Below are 18,739 nucleotides of genomic sequence, written 5' to 3' on the forward strand. Positions count from 1 at the left end.
AATCACGTACAAAACGGAGTCTGTTAACAATGGATTATCACAAGACCGTCTTTAGAACTAACAATAGTCTAAAGAACCTTGTCGAAACTCTGAACTAGTTTAAGTGAATCTTATATCAGAAGAGAAGATCCTCAAGCATAAACAAACTAGGTGCAATCAAAGTTCAACCAACGTTAGTCAATCAAATCAAAAAATAAACCGAAATTATCTAGTTTCCCACCAACGGTACTCGTAAAGCTTCTCAATCCCAAAGAATACTTTAAACTGAGCGGTCGTAAGAGATTTCGCCTAATTAGGTTACTCTCCTCTCCGAATAAGCGGCTTCACCAGTAGCAGCACAACAAGAGATAGTTTGCTGTTTCAAAGTATTAGTTTGCTAGAAATGCGAACTTCAAGTATTTATAGACAAGGAAGTTCGGACACCAAGGAATTTCGAAAACTTAAAATATTCTCAAGATATTCATTAAAGCACAAATTTGGTTTCCATAATTCCTGGAAATGCTCTGCCCAAAATAATGGCCTAAAATCTCTTTGAAAAATCTTTAACTAGTAAATGCATATTACTAATTCTTAATTTCCTATAATAAGATTAAGACCTTAATTAAAAGATTCTTAACTTATTTATGTTTCGATCCTGGGATTTTCTTCCTTTTGTTATTCAGGAATAACTTTGAACAATTAAAGATAAACCAAAGTGTGTCGACATCTTTCCATATTAATCAAATATATTTTCGGTATCTGTAATATTTCTAGAATAATAGAAAATTCGAAAAGATATTTTTGGATAATTTTTTGTGTTAAAAACACAAAACGTGCTCGGATTTGATTGAGACTTTTTGTGGCAGATTGCACATATTTAAAGGATCGGTTCCCCCTTGTTTCTCATGTCCATAGGATCTGTTCCCCACCAATATATGGTATCTAACTTGTATGTATTGCACATGTCCATAGTATCGGTTCCCCTTCGCCTAAAAACGTGTTGCACATGTTCATAGGATCGGTTCCCCTTTCTCCTACAAACTTGCTGCAACTTATACAAGGATTGATTCCCCTTTGTGATGTGTTGCACCTCTTACAAGGATCGGTTCACCTTTAGCCAGAGTCGGTCATACACAAAATCACAAAATCGATCATGCCATCTCAGGTGATTACTTAAGATCGGTTTCACTAATAAAAGTAATATCAATACATAAGTCAGGCCTTTTTGAATAGTTTTACCAAGAACACAAACAAGTCATGAGCGTTTATACTAAATCATACATATTGGTTGTTCACAAGATATGCAATGAATAACAATACCAATAACGCCCAGAGATTTCCTTTTCGATTCACAAAACAAGTTTATGAACTTACTTACTTAAAACACATGTAAAACATTGTTTACTAGGATGAAATCCTCACCTTATACACATACATAATCACAATAGCATTCAACCGATTAGATCGATGTCTTATCTACAAAGTTTAATACTTAAGAAATAAACCTCATATTGTTTTCCTTAATACTATGTCTATCTAGAGTTCAAACATGCTTCGCAATGTCATTTTCAATATGCACGACTTGAAAGATACGTTAGGGAATGAAACAGTTCAAGTCAAATATCACTAACCTCAAGTGGAAGGATGATGTTGTCGTTGCAGCTTCTTACTTCTTCACTTCTTCAAGTCTTCGTAATATTTGTAATGTCTCATATCCTAATACTTTCAAGCTAACCTATACGAAGTTGACTCTATGTACATAATTAAGAGAATCTTAACATGTGTTTTGATTCACTAAAATATGACAACCAAACTTGACATACCAACGCTTGGTGGGTTAAACCGAGCTATGTTCTAACACACATAGTATTAGAAGAAGAAGGATCATCAATCACTGCTAAATCATTCACAACTAGTAAAAGCCTATTGAGGAGAAGTAGAAGGAACTACTATTGCATTTAAATAATTTCCTTGAACATCAGCATTAGCATAATGAGCTTGAGTATGATCATTTGAATTCCCAGTAGACGGTGGATGATATCTAAATAAACATGTATTAGCCATATGATCATTCTTCTTACATATCTGACAAAAAACTTTTGAATAATCCATATAAAACCTTCTATCACCATTTCCATTTGAAATTGAATTATTCTGATAGACTGATTTGAACTAGACTCATGTTGATTAACTATTCATATAAAATCCACCTTTCCCACTACTTCCATTTTTCCCATTTCCACCAGTTCTTCTATTATTATTATAATTGCCATTTCTTGCATAAAATGTTGTATTCTCCTCATCAAAAGTATTTGTATTATGTTGATGCCTCTCAGCTAGAAATTGTTCATGTGAAAGCAATTTAGCCTTAACTTCACCAAAAGATAAGGTTTCTCCATACTTTGAGATAAAATAACAAAATTATCATAGTCACTGCCTAATCCATTCAACACAAACATCATTAGATCTTCATCACTCACTTTTTCTCCAATTGCAACTAAGGAATCTTCTATGGACCTAATTTTTTGAAGATATTGAACAATAGACATAGTACCCTTCTGAATATCATTCAAATGAATCCTTAACATTATTTTTCTATCAATAAATTGTGTTCTAAAACTTATTTCAAGAAAATCCCAATTTCTTTAGTTGTAGACAGACCAAGAACATCACCACTAAAAGTTGGTGTAGAAGTTTCTTTTAAACAAGTTGAAACAAATATATCAAGCCTCATCCAAGAAACCCATTTTGGATTAATTACTTCAACACCATCTACCATAACCTTCTATGGTGGTTGAACTATATCTCCATTGACATACCCATAAAGATCACAAGAAAACTAAACAACCTCAAATTGACCTCGCCAAAGTAGAAAATTGGTGAAATCAAGTTTCAGTGATACAGAATTTGATATATTTGTGAAAGGAAGATCACAAGAATTACCAGCGGAATACATTGCAGTTGAAGATTGAAGTTTTAAATTTTCCAGATCTGAATTCAAGAAATTATTGTTGTTGCTACGATTGATATTACTGCTACTCTTGTTGTTATTGTTGTTGTCGTTGTTGTTACTAACAATATGATAGACAAATCTACGAGTTGTTACCATAAATTGTTGCAAGAACCCTAGAAAATTATTGATGTGGGAAAAATTATTGACTTGATATATTACCCAGATTTGTGAAAGAAAAAAAATTATTATTGAGAAAAATTGTTAAGCTTGATGAATATGTGATGTAGGATCGATTCTAGTCTGATACCATGAGAAATATTATTCTCACATGATAATCAAGATTTTAAATAAATAAAATTAAAGATGAAGAATAAAATTGTATTACAAGTATCGGGAAATGCACTGAACAAGTATTTGTGATGTCTGAATCAGATAGCTAACTCAAAATATACTGACTCACTGACTCAAACCAAACTAAGTAATTTGACTTGACTTGGCTATTAACAAAACCATATTAATAATGGTACCTCAAATAATAAAAATCAATAAACAAATCCCTTACCTATATAATTCATTGGATTATCAACCAAATTAGTAACACTTGGAGATGATGGTGGTGATATAAGAGTGGGATTTTACTTAGTAAAGAAGATAGAAGATGAGACGATAATAGAATTGCCTCCTCTTCCGGAGAAGAAAAACGAAAACATAGTTTGCGTTCAGATTCTTAGAGAAGGTAGGGCTCGAGTATCTATGTTAAATATTAATAAATAGGGTCTTAGGGTTTTACTAGCCATCGATCTATATGATTGGTCGGCTCTCAGTGATATCGGTCGCTATACATATACAACCGAGTAACACAAGAAATAGGTCGGGATCTAGAAACAATTACTGTACAGGGCCGTTTGATACTTCGGGATCGGTTTGGTTCGGTGGATTTTTTGTCGGGTCGGACGGTTTGAACGGGTCCATGTGCACCCCTAGTTTTCACCCTCAGTTACAACTATAGGCCAGTTTTTTCTCACTTTGGAAAACTAGGCATTCATCCATGTTTCCATCCAAATCTGTTACTTTTATAATTTTCTCGGTCAATTTAGTTAATTTCTCCTCACATGAGATGAGATAATGAGGCACAGATTACTGCATATATCCTTTGTACACGTGTAGTTATTTTGGTTTTTGATATGATAGTAGTGTTAATCCCGTTAATAATCAACGACTTAGATTAGATGTAATAATAGCAGAAACGTGCATGGATATTGTCCACATATCTAATTAGGATACGTCTCTATAAGATCCAACGACTGGGATTTTAGCAGTCCAACCTCGTTATTATCGACGACACGTGGTACCATCATATAACGGACATATACGATTATTTCGCACTTCGTAATTAACGATAGCATTGTAAGATCTCAATCGTTCATCTTAAATCATTAGATCTCGACGGCATTCGACGGCTGAGATTTGATGTATAGTTGCTACCTAGCTAACAGGCGTGAAAAAGAGATTGAAGAGACAAAGCTTTGAGTCCCTCTCCATTTTCCCTTGTTCTCTCCATTTTATTTCTTCTATCAATATCAGTGGTTTGTGTTACAGAGTATAATAAAAAATGGGTATACCTAATAGATAAAGGGAAAACAAAGAAAACAAAGAAACGACGGAGTAGACCATGATCTGAAAGGTAACTGAAAAACCATTTTAGAAGATTATTGTATTTGATTCATGTTCGTTTATGGTTAGAATAGATTTCAATTTCAAGAGTTTATAAAAATTTATTTTCTAGGATTGTTTTATTTTGAGATCAATCGGTTGATTTTCGTTTCTTTGTGAATCGATTTTTCAAGGGTTTGTATTATATTTTTAGGGTATGTGTTAGATTTCTAGGGTTTGTATTTTTCCCTAATTTAATTTAATTTCTATGGTATGTCTTAGATTTATAGGGTTTCTGATTTTCTTTGATTACATTTGATTCTAGGGTTTCTGTTAGATTTCTAGGGTTTATGTTTTACCCTATTTTGATTTCATTTCTACGGTTTATATTTATTTTTAGAGTCTATATTCTTGGACTATATTATTTTCTATTCTAATTTGATTTATTTGTTTCTTCCAAGAATGATGTTAAAGAGGACAGGATGCCTTTCGGAAGTTTTAAGGTAAATGTGTTGGGAACTTGCCAGAGTTTTGAGTTCCGGGACTGTGATAAAGAAGAGATTGGTCTTGATCGGTTAAAAGACATGATCGGGCCAAAGTTGAGATTGAAGGGTGATGAAATTATAAGCATATTATGGTCAGAGATGCTTGTACTCCAATGTATTTGCTTAAAGATGAAGAGTTCAACTCTTTATGGGATAATGTAGAAAAACGATTGGAGTTAGATGCACAGGGGGAAAGTCACTTTTACTCGAGGGAAAGATGACCTCAATCTAACCTATTTAACTCCGGATCAATATTGGGTGGAAAAAGGTATAAGCTTCCCCCTATTGAAATAAACTTCAACCATAACTTTTGATAGAGTCCAATAAGTTAGATGGAGGTCAACTTTCCTCGTAGTAAAAGTGGCATTTCCTATAAAAAGTGATTTTTTCCTCTAAGCTATCCCTTGGAATATGATATGGGCACTCTAATACAACACCGGGTACATGATAATGTGAGATGAGACTGATACAAGGCTTACACTATTGTGATTGCCAAAGAAATAACAAATAAACTCACAAACCTTACTGTAAAGCAATTGCTCAGAGGTTAGGACTAAGATTCAGAGGAAAACTTGGAAGAATCGCCTAGCTGTTCTTTCTTATCCCTGTCTATTGTTACGACTTGCTTGTTTTCATCGAGGACTTGTTTCATTATTACATTAAAGAGAAGTAGTGCTGTCCCGCATGGTCATACGGGACAGCTTAATAAGCTAGCGGTTTTTGTTTCGTTAGATTTCGCTTTAGTTTAACCTCAAGCAAAATGATACCTTCTTATAACATCTTTGTTGATTGTTGTTAGATTTCGATTTAGTTTAACCCCAAGCAAGATGATACCTTCTATATAACATCTTTGTTGGCTTTTGGGACTATTCATAAATCAGTAAAAGAGTTTTGCATCCCTTTCTTGCGTAGTTGCATTCAAAAGAATTTGATGGACCTATTGCAAGAAATGTTTGTCGCGCAGTTAAGTAAACAAGATTTGTGCCCGTATTAGGCACCGAGCATACTTTTTCTTTTAATCTGGTGTACGCGGGGTTTTGTCCTGGCATGTGGCAACGCATTTTTGTATTTTTGATTTGGTGTGAGTAGGTTTCACCCCATGCCGTGGCGATACATTTTTAATTTGGTGTGCGCGGACTTCGTCTCTCCCGTGACAATGTATTTTTGATTTGGTGTGGCGGGTCAAATACATTAAATAGGTGGAGAATATGTGAAATTTTCACTACAAAACAGAAGGCCTCTTGGGACGGCCAAAAAACGTCCCAAGAGGACAAAACACCGTCCCAAGAGGTATTAGGGACGGTTTATGTACTGTCCCCTGTTCCACCGTCACTAGTACTATTTGGCCATGTTTTCTTTTTGGGACGGACATATTTTAGCCTTGATTTAAATATTCTATGACTATTAGGGACGGTCAGGCCATCACTGTTCCAAATATCCTTCTTTAGGGACGGTTTTTTCAAAACAGCCGTCCCTAGAAGCTACTTGTTTTGTAGTGTTTATTTATTTATTTTTTAAATAAAATCTCCTTTATATATGTGAGATTTTTTCCTTTTATCTTCGTAGAAAATATATGGATTTTTTTCCCTTTTATATATTAATTTAGAAAAAAGAGTTCTAATATATTAGATACTCGGTTTCCAAATTAAATTTGGACTTCCATGAAATTCCAAACACGGTAAGGTAGGTTTTCCTTTTAAGTTTGTGATATTTCAAACTAATCATACGTTGCCAAGTGTCATCAACTAAATATTGAATTTGAGTTCCATTTTTTAATATTTTTCCTATTCTTTTTAAACCAACTATACGTTGTCAAGTGTCCTCCCCAAAACACTCGTTTCACAAAATTTAAAAAAGGCCTATTTCGACCAATAGGAAACGAGAGTTTCCTTACCATTCAAGTGGGAGATTTATTTGTTTATGCCTTTAAGTCCCTAGGAGTGTACAAAAGGCCCGGAAGCCTGCGGCCTGCTGTGTACCGCCCGGATCCGAAGGAGCCCATGGGCGCCCGACAGCCTGTCATGGGTTTACCCTGCCTGCCCAATAATTATAAGTGGGCAGACTCGGGTATTTGTTTAAAAATTGGAGTCCGGCCTGTTTGCCTACCCATTAGCCTGTTTATTTACCCGACTCGACTGTCCGATAACATGAAATAAAGTTTTCTAGCGGTGTGATGGATTTCACTAGGAATTAAATTTCAAGTTTGGACAAATTATTGAGGCTGAAGAAAATTTTGACTTATATTTCACAGTAATGAATATGAATTGGTTGAACTATCATTTGAACGAGTTAGAGATGTATCATCAATCATCAAGCTAAAAAAAAACTAAACTATATTCTTTTTTAAAATTTGAACTATCTCTTGGGCCCGAGGCCTGCCCGACCTGGTCTGGCCTGTATTTTTCCACGGGTATGGAAGGGCCATGGACACTAAATTTTTGCTACTACCCGGCCCGGTTTGGCCTGTTAAACTTAATGGGTAGTACGGACTACGAGCCTGTCTGGCCCGGCCTGTGCTACAATCGGGATTGGGCTGGCCTCCCGACCTGATGTACAAGTCCCTAGATATTCAAAATCTTTGAATTTGATGGACCTATTCAGTTGTTCTACACAAGAAAGAATAGCCTAGCCATTCTTTTTTATCCTAGCCTATTGTTTTCATCGAAAACTCGTTTCATTACTCTTACATATTAAAGTTCTCATTTTCGATGGAGCAGTTGTGAAAATTGACATAAATCAATAAACTATCATGCATCCAGAGATGCATTACTGGACACGCAAAAAAAAAAACATCTCAAAGACTTGGCCCAACTCAAGAACAGAACATTTAACCAGTCAATGAAAGAAACCTGAAAATAATAAAGTACCGAAATTTTCCATATATTTTCAACCATGAAATAATAAACCAGCTTCAGCCATGAAATAATAAACCAGCTTCAGCCATGAACGGATTCAACAAAAAGAAAATGCAACACAAAATATCACTTCATAATCTCTGTATTTTACTCTTGTTCTTTATATTAATTGACACTCGGTTCGGGTTGCTCGCTCATGGGTGTCATTCCGAAGACAGAAATGCTCTCTTGAGCTTCAAATCCTCTCTCCAAGACCCCTCGAATCGCCTGTCGTCATGGAAAGTAAGAAACAATAATGGAATTCAGTGTTCGAATGACTCCTTACGGGTCGTCTCAGTCGACCTTCACAATCCAGACATTGAAAACTACTTCGCAAGTATGAAATCCAATACCACACCGAATACTTCACTTATTGGTACACTCTCTTCATCACTTTTCACTCTTGTTCATCTGGATTATCTGGATCTTAGTTTCAATTATTTCCAAAAATCGCAGATTCCAAAACAATTTTCGAATTTACAAAAACTCACTCATCTTAACCTCTCCAGTTCCGGGTTTTATGGAACGATCCCACCTGAGATTTGTAATTTGGATTGGCTAAACATATTGGATTTGTCTCATAACAACTTGACAGGCTCCATACAATACCACATCTAGTTTTTGCTAATATACCCAACGTGGTTAGCTTAAATTTATCGAACAATAACTTCGATGGCCCTCTTCCGCTTCCACCTTTAAATCTTAGTAGAATTGATCTATCAGAAAATAAATTCAGTGGGGAGATATCAACAGAAACTGGTAGAAGGCTGTCTAATGCTAGTGTTGTGTTTTTAGCTAGTAATGAACTAGTGGGATCAATACCATTCTCACTCTGTACAAAACGAACATTTTCAAGGTTCTTTCCAGGTCCCGCTACTCTTGATCTCTCCAACAATCATCTATCCGGGACTATACCTTCTAGTATAGGTGATTACAGGTCTCTTATATCTTTGCAGCTTAGTAATAACAATCTCACAGGAAATGTTCCGAACGAGCTCGAACAAGTAGAAGATCTCCGCTATTTACAACTGAATGACAACAACTTGAATGGTTCTTTTCCTAACTAATGACAACTGCAAGATGAAACTTAGCTTATATAAAGACAACTCTCTTTATTGATGTTTAGAAAATCTCTAAAAACTAAACACAAGCTCTAATCTTGCTCATATGATCAACCACAACGTTTGGTGATCATATATATATAGAACTATGAATTCCTTTTCCTAATCCTATTACCTTATTACATGTCTTTTCCTTTTATTAGAACTAGATGACTTCTAATTCCCTTAGGATTACATCAATTTCCTAATCTTGTCCTAACCATCTTGTTAGTGACTTCTATGTTGAAGTTTAACCAACATTCTCCCCGTTAAGCTTCAACCTTACCTGTGACATATCTTGTACTCCAATCAATTGTCTCATTTCTTCAAACTTGATCCGAGCTAATGCCTTTGTCAATATATCTGCCTTCTGCTCAGTTCCTGGTATGTGTTCAACGTTAATGACCTCCTTCTCGATGCATTCTCGTATGAAATGATACCTTTTGTGAATGTGTTTCGTCTTCCCATGAAACACTGGATTTTTAGTGAGTGCAATTGCAGACTTATTGTCAATCTTGATGAGAACTTTTTCAGGTTCTTTTCCTTTGATTTCACCCAACAGTTCTTGAAGCCATATTGATTGTTTAGCTGCTTCTGTTGCGGCCATAAACTCAGCTTCACAGCATGAGAGGGCTACAGTGTCTTGCTTTTGTGAACACCATGTAATAGGTACTTCACCTAGATAAAATATATGACCAGTTGTATCTTTTCCATCATCTTGGTCAATATTATGACTGCTATCACTATACCCAACAATTCCTTTTGATCCTCCTCGACCATACTTCAATCCACAGCTGATTGTTCCTCTTAGATATCTCAATATCTGCTTTATTACATCACCATGAGACTTGCGTGGAATCTTCATATAACGGCTTGCTACTCCCACAGAGAAAGCCAAGTCTGGTCTTGTGTGTAACAAGTATCTAAGGCATCCAATATTTCTTGTATAACTCGTTGGATCAATGTCAGCTTCTTCTTGTGCCTTTGAAACTTTAATTCCAAACTCCATTGGTATCTTAGTTGGATTACAAGTTTCAAGTCCTGCTTCTTTCAAAATTCTCCTTGCATAAGCTTCTTGTTTAATCTGAATCCCATCTACTCCTTGATGGACTTCTATGCCAAGGTAATAAGTGTGTTTTCCGAGGTCTGACATCTTAAACTTTGATTACATTTCTCTCTTGAACTCATTGATCACCTTAAGGGAGTTTCCAGTCAAAAATAGATCATCTACATAGATTGCAATCACAAGAAGCGTTCCCTTTTCTTCTCTTCTGTATACTGATGTTTCTTTAGAGCACTTAACAAATCTGATTTCTCTTAAGATTTGATCTAACTTTGTATTCCAGGCTCGAGGAGCTTTTCTTAGACCATATAGAGCTTTTGATAACTTATAAACCTTATGATCTTGTCCTTTTACTTCAAAACCTTCTGGTTGTTCAACATACACATCTTCTCGCAATTCACCATGTAAGAATGTTGTCTTAACGTCTAAGTGGTGAATTTCCCATGAGTTTGATGCTACTTCTGCTATTAAGAGACGAATTGTCTCTAGTCTAGCAACTGGTGCGAAAACTTCATCAAAGTCTATGCCTGATTCTTGAACGTATCCCTTAGCTACAAGTCTTGCCTTATATTTGTTGACAGTACCATCAGCATTCCGTTTTATTTTGAAGATCCACTTAAGACCAATCACTTTTACCCCACCTGGCTTATCAACTAGAAACCAAGTCTTGTTTCTGTTGATTGAAATAATTTCTTATCTACATGCTGTGTCCATTTAGTCGAGACCTTTGCTTCCTGAAAATTCCTTGGTTCATCATTAACAGAAAGTAGCATAATCTCACATTCTTCTGCAGCTTGAAGAACATAATCCTCCAGATACTGTGGCTTTTGTATCTGTCTTGTTGATTTTCGCAGTGGAATGGGTTGAGTTATTTCATCGATCTCTCCTTCTTCTTCTTCTTCTTCTTCTTCTTCGTTATTCTCAGTGTTTTCATTATTCTCTTCTTCTTCTTGATTAACATCATTGTTTCCATTGGTATTGATGATAATGGGTCCTTCGCCTTCATCAATTACTTGACCCCATCTCATGTGAAACATTCCTGGATCCCTACTTGGTCCATCATTAGTTTCTTTCCAGTTCCAGTTTGCTTTTTCATCGAATACCACATCTCGACTCACTATCACTCTTTTCATTGTTGGATTGAATAATCTGTAAGCTTTGGATCCAGGCTCAATTCCTAGATTCACAAGAGTCTGAGATCGATCATCCAGTTTCTTAAGAGTTGCAGAATCAACTTTTGCGTATGCTTTGCAACCAAACACTCTTAAATGATCTATGTTTGGTTTTCTCTTTCGCAAACTTTCATATGGAGTCATGTCTTTCAGAGCTTTCGTAGGTATCCTGTTTATTAGGAGTGTCGTACATCTTCTCCCCATAGATAATTAGGTACCTGCATAGCCTTTAAAGAACTTCTTGTCATCTCCATTAGAGTCCTGTTTCTCCTTTCCACCACTCCATTTTGTTGTGGTGTATATGGTGCTGAAAGTTTCCTTTTGATTCCATTTGACTCACAGAACTTGTTGAAATCTAAGGAAGTGAACTCTACTCCTCTATCAGTTCTAAGCATTTTGACCTCCTCTTTTAACTCTTTTTCTATCAGATTTTTGAAAGCTTTGAATCTGTAAAATGCTTCACTCTTTTCTTTCATAAGAATAGACCACATATATCTTGAGAAGTCATCTATAATAACAAATATGTATTTGTTATTTTCAAGGGTTTGTGGTGTAATAGGACCACATAAATCAGCATGAAGAAGCTCTAATGGCTTTGAGGCTCTGAATGTTGTTGCTTTTGGGAAACCTTGACGAGTTTGTTTCCCAACTAAACCTGATTCACAGATTTTTGCTTCATCATTTATCTGTGGTAGTCCTCGAACCATCTTGTTCTGAGACATTGCCTTTAAGGTTCTGAAACTTATGTGTCCTAACCTTGCGTGCCACTTCCATGTATGATCTTCCAGTCTCATATTCAGACACAATGGCCTTCCAATTATGAGACTTATCTTGTAGAGTCTATTCTGTGAGCGTGAGACTCTAACTAAAAGTCTTCCACTTGGGTCATGAACTGTTAGATAATCTTGTCCCATTCTAACATCACATCCAACTTCTGTAGCTTGTCCTAAACTTAGAATGTTGCTTTGTAAGTTTGGGATGAAGTAGATATTTGTGACAAGCTTCTGTTCTCCGGTCTTGCTCTGAAATAGAATTGATCCTTTCCCTTCAATTTCTACAGAAGATCCATCCCCAAACTTCACTTGTCCTTTGATTTTCTCATTGAGTTCAGAAAAGTAGTGTCTCTTACCAGTCATGTGATTGCTGGCTCCATTATCTAAATACCATTTTCCTTCTTCACCATCCTTTGATTCGTAGTTCTTTGGTATTAGTTTCCCTTCGTTTAAGAATACAACTTCGTGCATGAAAAGAGTTGTATCTGTTTCCCTTGTTTCATTCTTGTCTTCTTCCATCTTTTGTATTCTTTCAAGGCATACAAAGGAGAAGTGTCCTGGTTTATCACATCTGTAACAAATAATGTTTGATCTATCCTTCTTTTCTTTCCCTTGGTTTTGATCATTCTGATTTGTTGTTCTATCTTGTGAGTTAAACCTTCCTCCCCTTCCTCGGCCTCTGTTTCCTCTACCACCTCTTCCACGACCTCTTCCTCTTGTCGCAGAGTTTTGTTGGTAAGAGTTTGTGTACAAGAGTTTTCCTTGAGTTTCTCCATTGTTTTCTTCATCAAGGATTCTTTCTTCATATGCTTTAAATCTTCCAATTATATATTCATAGCTAGTCTTCTTTAAATCTAAGACTTGTTCGAGAGAAGTTATGATATGAATATACTTGGATCTTGGTAAACTATTGAGAAACTTCTTTACCAGTTTATCTTCATCAATGGATTGTACAAGTGACACAGCTTTTGAGGCTATCTCTGATAGCTTTCCTGCAAAGCTATAAATAGTATCAGTGTCTTTCATCTTCACTCTTTCAAATTCAGACATTAAGGTTTGCAGACGGGCTTCTTTAACTCGATCAGCTCCGAGATTACGTGCCTTTATTGCATCCCAAATTTTCTTTGAAGTTTCCTGTTCACCAACTTGTAGAATAAGACATTCTGGTATTGCTTGAAAGAGTAATCCAATGGCAACACTGTTTTTGTCTGGGTCCAATGTACCAGGGATCAATTGTTTCCCAAACTTTGTAGATTTTCATCAGTACCTTCATTCTCATGGCCCATACTGTGTAGTTTGTGGCGTTGAGGATTGGAACTTGTATTGATGGTGGCGTGAACTGTTTTGCACCCACAATGGTGGTTTCGTTTTCCATGGCTCAGAAACACGCTCTGATACCAATTAATGGCAACTGCAAGATGAAACTTAGCTTATATAAAGACAACTCTCTTTATTGATGTTTAGAAAATCTCTCAAAACTAAACACAAGCTCTAATCTTGCTCATATGATCAACCACAACTTTGGTGATCATATATATATAGAACTATGAATTCCTTTTCCTAGTCCTATTACCTTATTACATGTATTTTCCTTTTCTTAGAACTAGATGACTTCTAATTCCCTTAGGATTACATCAATTTCCTAATCTTGTCCTAACCAGCTTGTTAGTGACTTCTATGTTGAAGTTTAACCAACACTAACTGCATACAAATGATTCGGTGGTTGGAAGTTCTCCGCTATACCAAGTTTTCTTGGTCTCATGGATGGTCTTACGATTATTTCATTGAGGTCAAACAAGTTCAGTGGGTCTATCCCGGAAAAAATTACTGAGTTGAATAATTTGCGGATACTAGACTTATCGGTAAACAATCTCTCTGGTTTGGTTCCTAGGAAGATAGGAAACTTAAAGATGCTAATAAGCAGACCAAATGATACATTTTCTCTTGGTTACTATGCTGATATAAAATTGCTAATGGTGATCAAAGGGATTGTGACCAAATTGGAGCACTTGTATAGCTATAGTTCAGGACTTGATCTATCGTGCAACATCCTGGATGGAGTTATCCCAGAAGAGATTGCGCAATTGAAAGGGCTCTCCATGCTGAACCTATCACACAATGACTTATCTGGTGTAATTCCTAAGAACGTCGGAAACATGACAGGTTTGGGCTCCTTGGGTTTGAGTTTCAACAAGTTGTCTGGAGAAATCCCAAAGTCTTTGACATCGATCGACTCTCTTGGGTATTTAAACTTATCTTACAATAGCTTGAGTGGGAAAATCCCTAGAGGGGATCATTTTGATACATTGAGCGTAGATTGCTCAGATTTTGTTGGTAATGATTTGTCATGTGTGTTCCTTACAAAAACCACTCGTGAGAATGCTCCAGGAGATGCAAATAAAGTTGAAGAAAATGATCAAGAAGATGCAAAAGAGATGTTGTTGTTTTATGCTATGGTTGCTTTGGGGTTTGCAGTTGGATTTTGGGGCATGTTCTTCGTTTTGCTTCTACGTAGATTCTGTTGCAACTAGAATTGTAAGATTCTTCTTAAGGAATTGAGTTACGTAATGTTTTTCTAGTTCTTCTGTACATTTAAAAAAAATGTTGTTAATGATTAGAAAGTGAATTATAGCTTACAGGTCTCAAGCATATGAATTTGGAGTTGGATTGCTAGTTTCTTTGGTTTTGGTTTTAGAGAGCACAAATCCAACAGTTGCAAACAATGGGTGTCCTGGATAATCTGGTTTAGCCTATAAATAAAAAGTTCACGTGGTTCATTCCATAAACAAAATCATTTTCAACACAACAACATTACTTCCCACTAAATAACAATTGGTTCTGAAAATTCAATGACCAGACAAAGACTTCACACCCATAAATAGATAATATATAGATATCTTCAACTTGATGAATTATTTGAAAAACCTATTATTACATTCAAGATTTTACTCGGATGCATTGCCATATTGGTCCAAACACATGGTGCAGAGTAGTCTTCAGTAAAACATCTTGGCCATAATTATGTGAGGTACCGGAAAGTTTGTTGATACTGTTAAGAACTTTATCCGAACTGACCCTTTAAAAAACACTGATGCTATACCCACCGTGAATTCACCGACACTCATAGTCCGGAAACCCCACCAGGAGAAAAAGGGAGGTGGATTTTTGTTTTTCAGTGGGCCCCACCAGTTTATGCGGGGATATCACCGTAAAAAAATCACGGGAAATCTAGACTTATTGTTAAAAAAAAAGATACTTTTACTTTTTCTAAAACTTAGGTAGTATAAACTATAAAGGAGGAGGCTTATTTGAGAATGGAATGAGAAAGGTATGTAGGTATTGCTGAGGTATTGAAACTAGGGCTGTCAATGGGTACCCATTAACCGGGTTCAGAACCGGAACCGATGGATTCGGTTCCGGTTCCGGGTTCTTAAATTAGACCCATTAACCACTTTGGACCCGGCGGGTAATTACCCATATATACCCGTTTATGAACGGGTCCATCCGGATCCTACCCGTCGGGTACCCGCGGGTATTCGGGTATTTCATAAAGGGTAATTGTATAAAATCCCCAGCGAAAATTAGGTCATGTATAAAGCAAAGGATGAAGCTCACCACCCATTCCGAATTTCCGATCTACTTTCTTCTCCTGCCTCTGCCTGCAACTACGAAGTGGAAATCCTTTGTTTCTCAAATTCTTTCACTGAAAGAAAAGTATGATATGCTACTCTACAAATTCTTAAAGGTTAATCAGTGGGTATCTTTCAATTTCTCAATTTTAATCAGTGGGTATCTTTCAATTTCTCAATTTTAATCAGTATTTGGTGTGCTCAATTTCTCTAAATTCAATAATTGAACTTATGGCTCTAATTGTTGCTGCTAGTGAAGTTAGATTTGTGGGTAGAGTTGTCAAACAGGCCGGTCTAGATTTGTTGTTGTGTCTAGTTATTAACTTATTATACTATTTCTTATCTAGTAATTGTCTAGTTGAAATGAATCGCTCATCTCTTATTAGTCTACTGTTTAATTTCTTTCATTTTTTTGTATCAATTTTTTTTCCTTGTTCTTGATGATTTCTCTTGCACAGACAAGGCAAACTTATTATGCTTGAATGGGTATCCTTGTAATCTCAATGATATGTGAACTCTATGGTTGTTTTTGTGAGAAATCAATGATAGCTCGAAGGTTGGGTGTTTTCAGTAGCTTGCAGCAAACATGCACAAGAGCAAATCAATGATAGCTCGAAGGTTGGGTGTTTTCAGTAGCTTGTGTGTGGTTGATGCGTATGCTATTTATGCGTATATGCTTGGAACATTTGTCTTTTCCTTACTGTATAATATATATGCTTGTTAAATTTATTATCGTTTATACTTTATGACACCTGATAGGCTGATACAGATGTTTGTTGGTTTTTCCTTGCAGAGGCAACATGAAAAGTCAAACAGGAAGTAGTGTTGGTGATCATTGTGTTCCTGTAAAGAAGACTAAAGTTATCGTTTCGAAATCCCCGTGTATGCCGCCTCCTAAAGCTGCCGTTTCGAAGGCTGCAAAGAAGAGTAAAGTTGTAAACTCAGCAGAGCCGAAAGAAGTAGAAACTGTAACCAGTGAGTCAAGTGATTCTGGTGATTCTGATTCTGATCATATAGAAGCGGAAACAACAGATGTGGTTCCGTCACCTACACGTAAACGCAAAAGAACCTCAAAGTATTGGGCTGAATTTCAAGAGGTATTGATAAAAGGGAAATCACACGGAGAATGCAAGCACTGCAAGAGGAATATTAGTGCGGAGAGCAAAAATGGGACAAGCAGTTTGAGGAAACATCTAAATAGTTGTATGGCGTACAAAGGAGCACAACAACAAATTAACCAAATGTTCTTGAAAGATAGTGAAACACAAGATGAGTCAGTAGCTGCTTACAACTTTAAGTTTAACCAAGAAGTAACTTGTGATTGTATTGCAAGAATGATTATCTTGCATGAACTCCCTTTCTCATTTGTAGAGTACATTGGTTTTAGAAGGGTGCTGACTTCATTACAAACCAATATTAAACTTGTGAAGCGGAACACTACGAAGTCATACTGCATAAAGATTTATCAAATGGAAAAGAAGCATTTGTACGAGATTTTTAGTAAGGTACAGAGTCGCATAAGCCTTACTACTGGTATGTGGACTTGTACCACTCAGAATAGAGGTTATATTGCTTTGACAGCTCACTATGTTGATGAAGAATGGAAGATTCACAAGAGAATTTTATCTTTTAACGCTGTGGATGTGCAACACACTGGAGTTAACATTGCAAAGGTACTGATGGAGCAGTTGTACAAGTGGAATATATATAGGAAGATAGCTTCAATTACGCTGGATAATGCTTCAATTAACAAAGTCGTGGTAAGTGAACTTCTTGCTCAGCTAAAACCAGATAATGGATTACTTTTGGATGAAGAATTATTCCATGTTCGATGTTCTGCTCATGTAGTTGCCATTATTGTTGATCATGGGATGCTGCAAATTAAAGAAGAAATACAGAAAATTAGAAATTCAGTGAAATTTATTAGAGGTTTACCACAAAGACAACAAAAATTTAAAGAAGTTTGCTTGCAAGTCAATGCTCCTGATAAAAAGTTGATTCAAGACGTTGATACAAGGTGGAATTCTACCTATCTGATGCTTGCAACAGCACTTCTATTTCGGGAAGCATTTAACTGGTTCGGGAAGATTAAACCCGATTTTCTTAATGTTGCTCCAACGAGTGAAGACTGGAAGAATGCAAGTAGTCTTTCAATTTGCTTGAAGTTCTTTTATGAAGTCACCATTCTCTTTTCAGGTATGTCATACGTGACAGTTAATCGTTATTTTGATACTGCTTGTTCTTTGTATTTAGAACTTCGTGAGTGGTGTGATTCCGATGATGCATTAATCTCAAAAATGGCAGTGAATATGATGAAAAAGTTTGAAAGATATTGGCAACTTACTAGTAAAACATTTGCAATAGCTTCCATTTTAGATCCTCGGTTTAAAATGAAATTATTGGATTACTATTTCCCATTAATATATCCTGGTAACAGCGAGGAGAAGAAGTTAGAAGTTATGGAAGTCTTGAAAAGATTGTATAATGAATATGCAACACATTATGCTTCTTCAGCTCATGTATACTCAGCAAACATTTCGACAAATCAAGTGAACATGGAAGATTCAGTTGGTAGTAGTGGTAGTACTTCATCTTCTCAAAGTTCTTTTACTTCTAGAAGGAAAGGTTTGATGGCATTTATGGAAGAAAGTTCACAACATGACGTTGTTCGCACAGATCTAGAGAAATACCTATCAGCTGATGTTCACCCTATTAGAAAAGGAAGTGGTATTGATCTGAATGATTCTAGTTTTGATGTTTTGGGGTGGTGGAAATTTCATGGACCAATGTATCCAATTGTAGCAGTGATAGCTCGTGATATACTAGCAATTCCTGCGTCATCGGTGGCTTCTGAATCTGTTTTCAGCACCAGTGGTAGAGTTGTAGATAAATTTCGTTCTTCAATGCTTCCAGAAACAATTGAAGCTCTGATATGCACACAAGATTGGATAAGAAGTGCGCTGAAGAGTAAGTAACAT

Source organism: Papaver somniferum, unplaced genomic scaffold, assembly GCF_003573695.1.
Source record: "Papaver somniferum cultivar HN1 unplaced genomic scaffold, ASM357369v1 unplaced-scaffold_114, whole genome shotgun sequence".
Classification (NCBI taxonomy): Eukaryota; Viridiplantae; Streptophyta; class Magnoliopsida; order Ranunculales; family Papaveraceae; genus Papaver; species Papaver somniferum.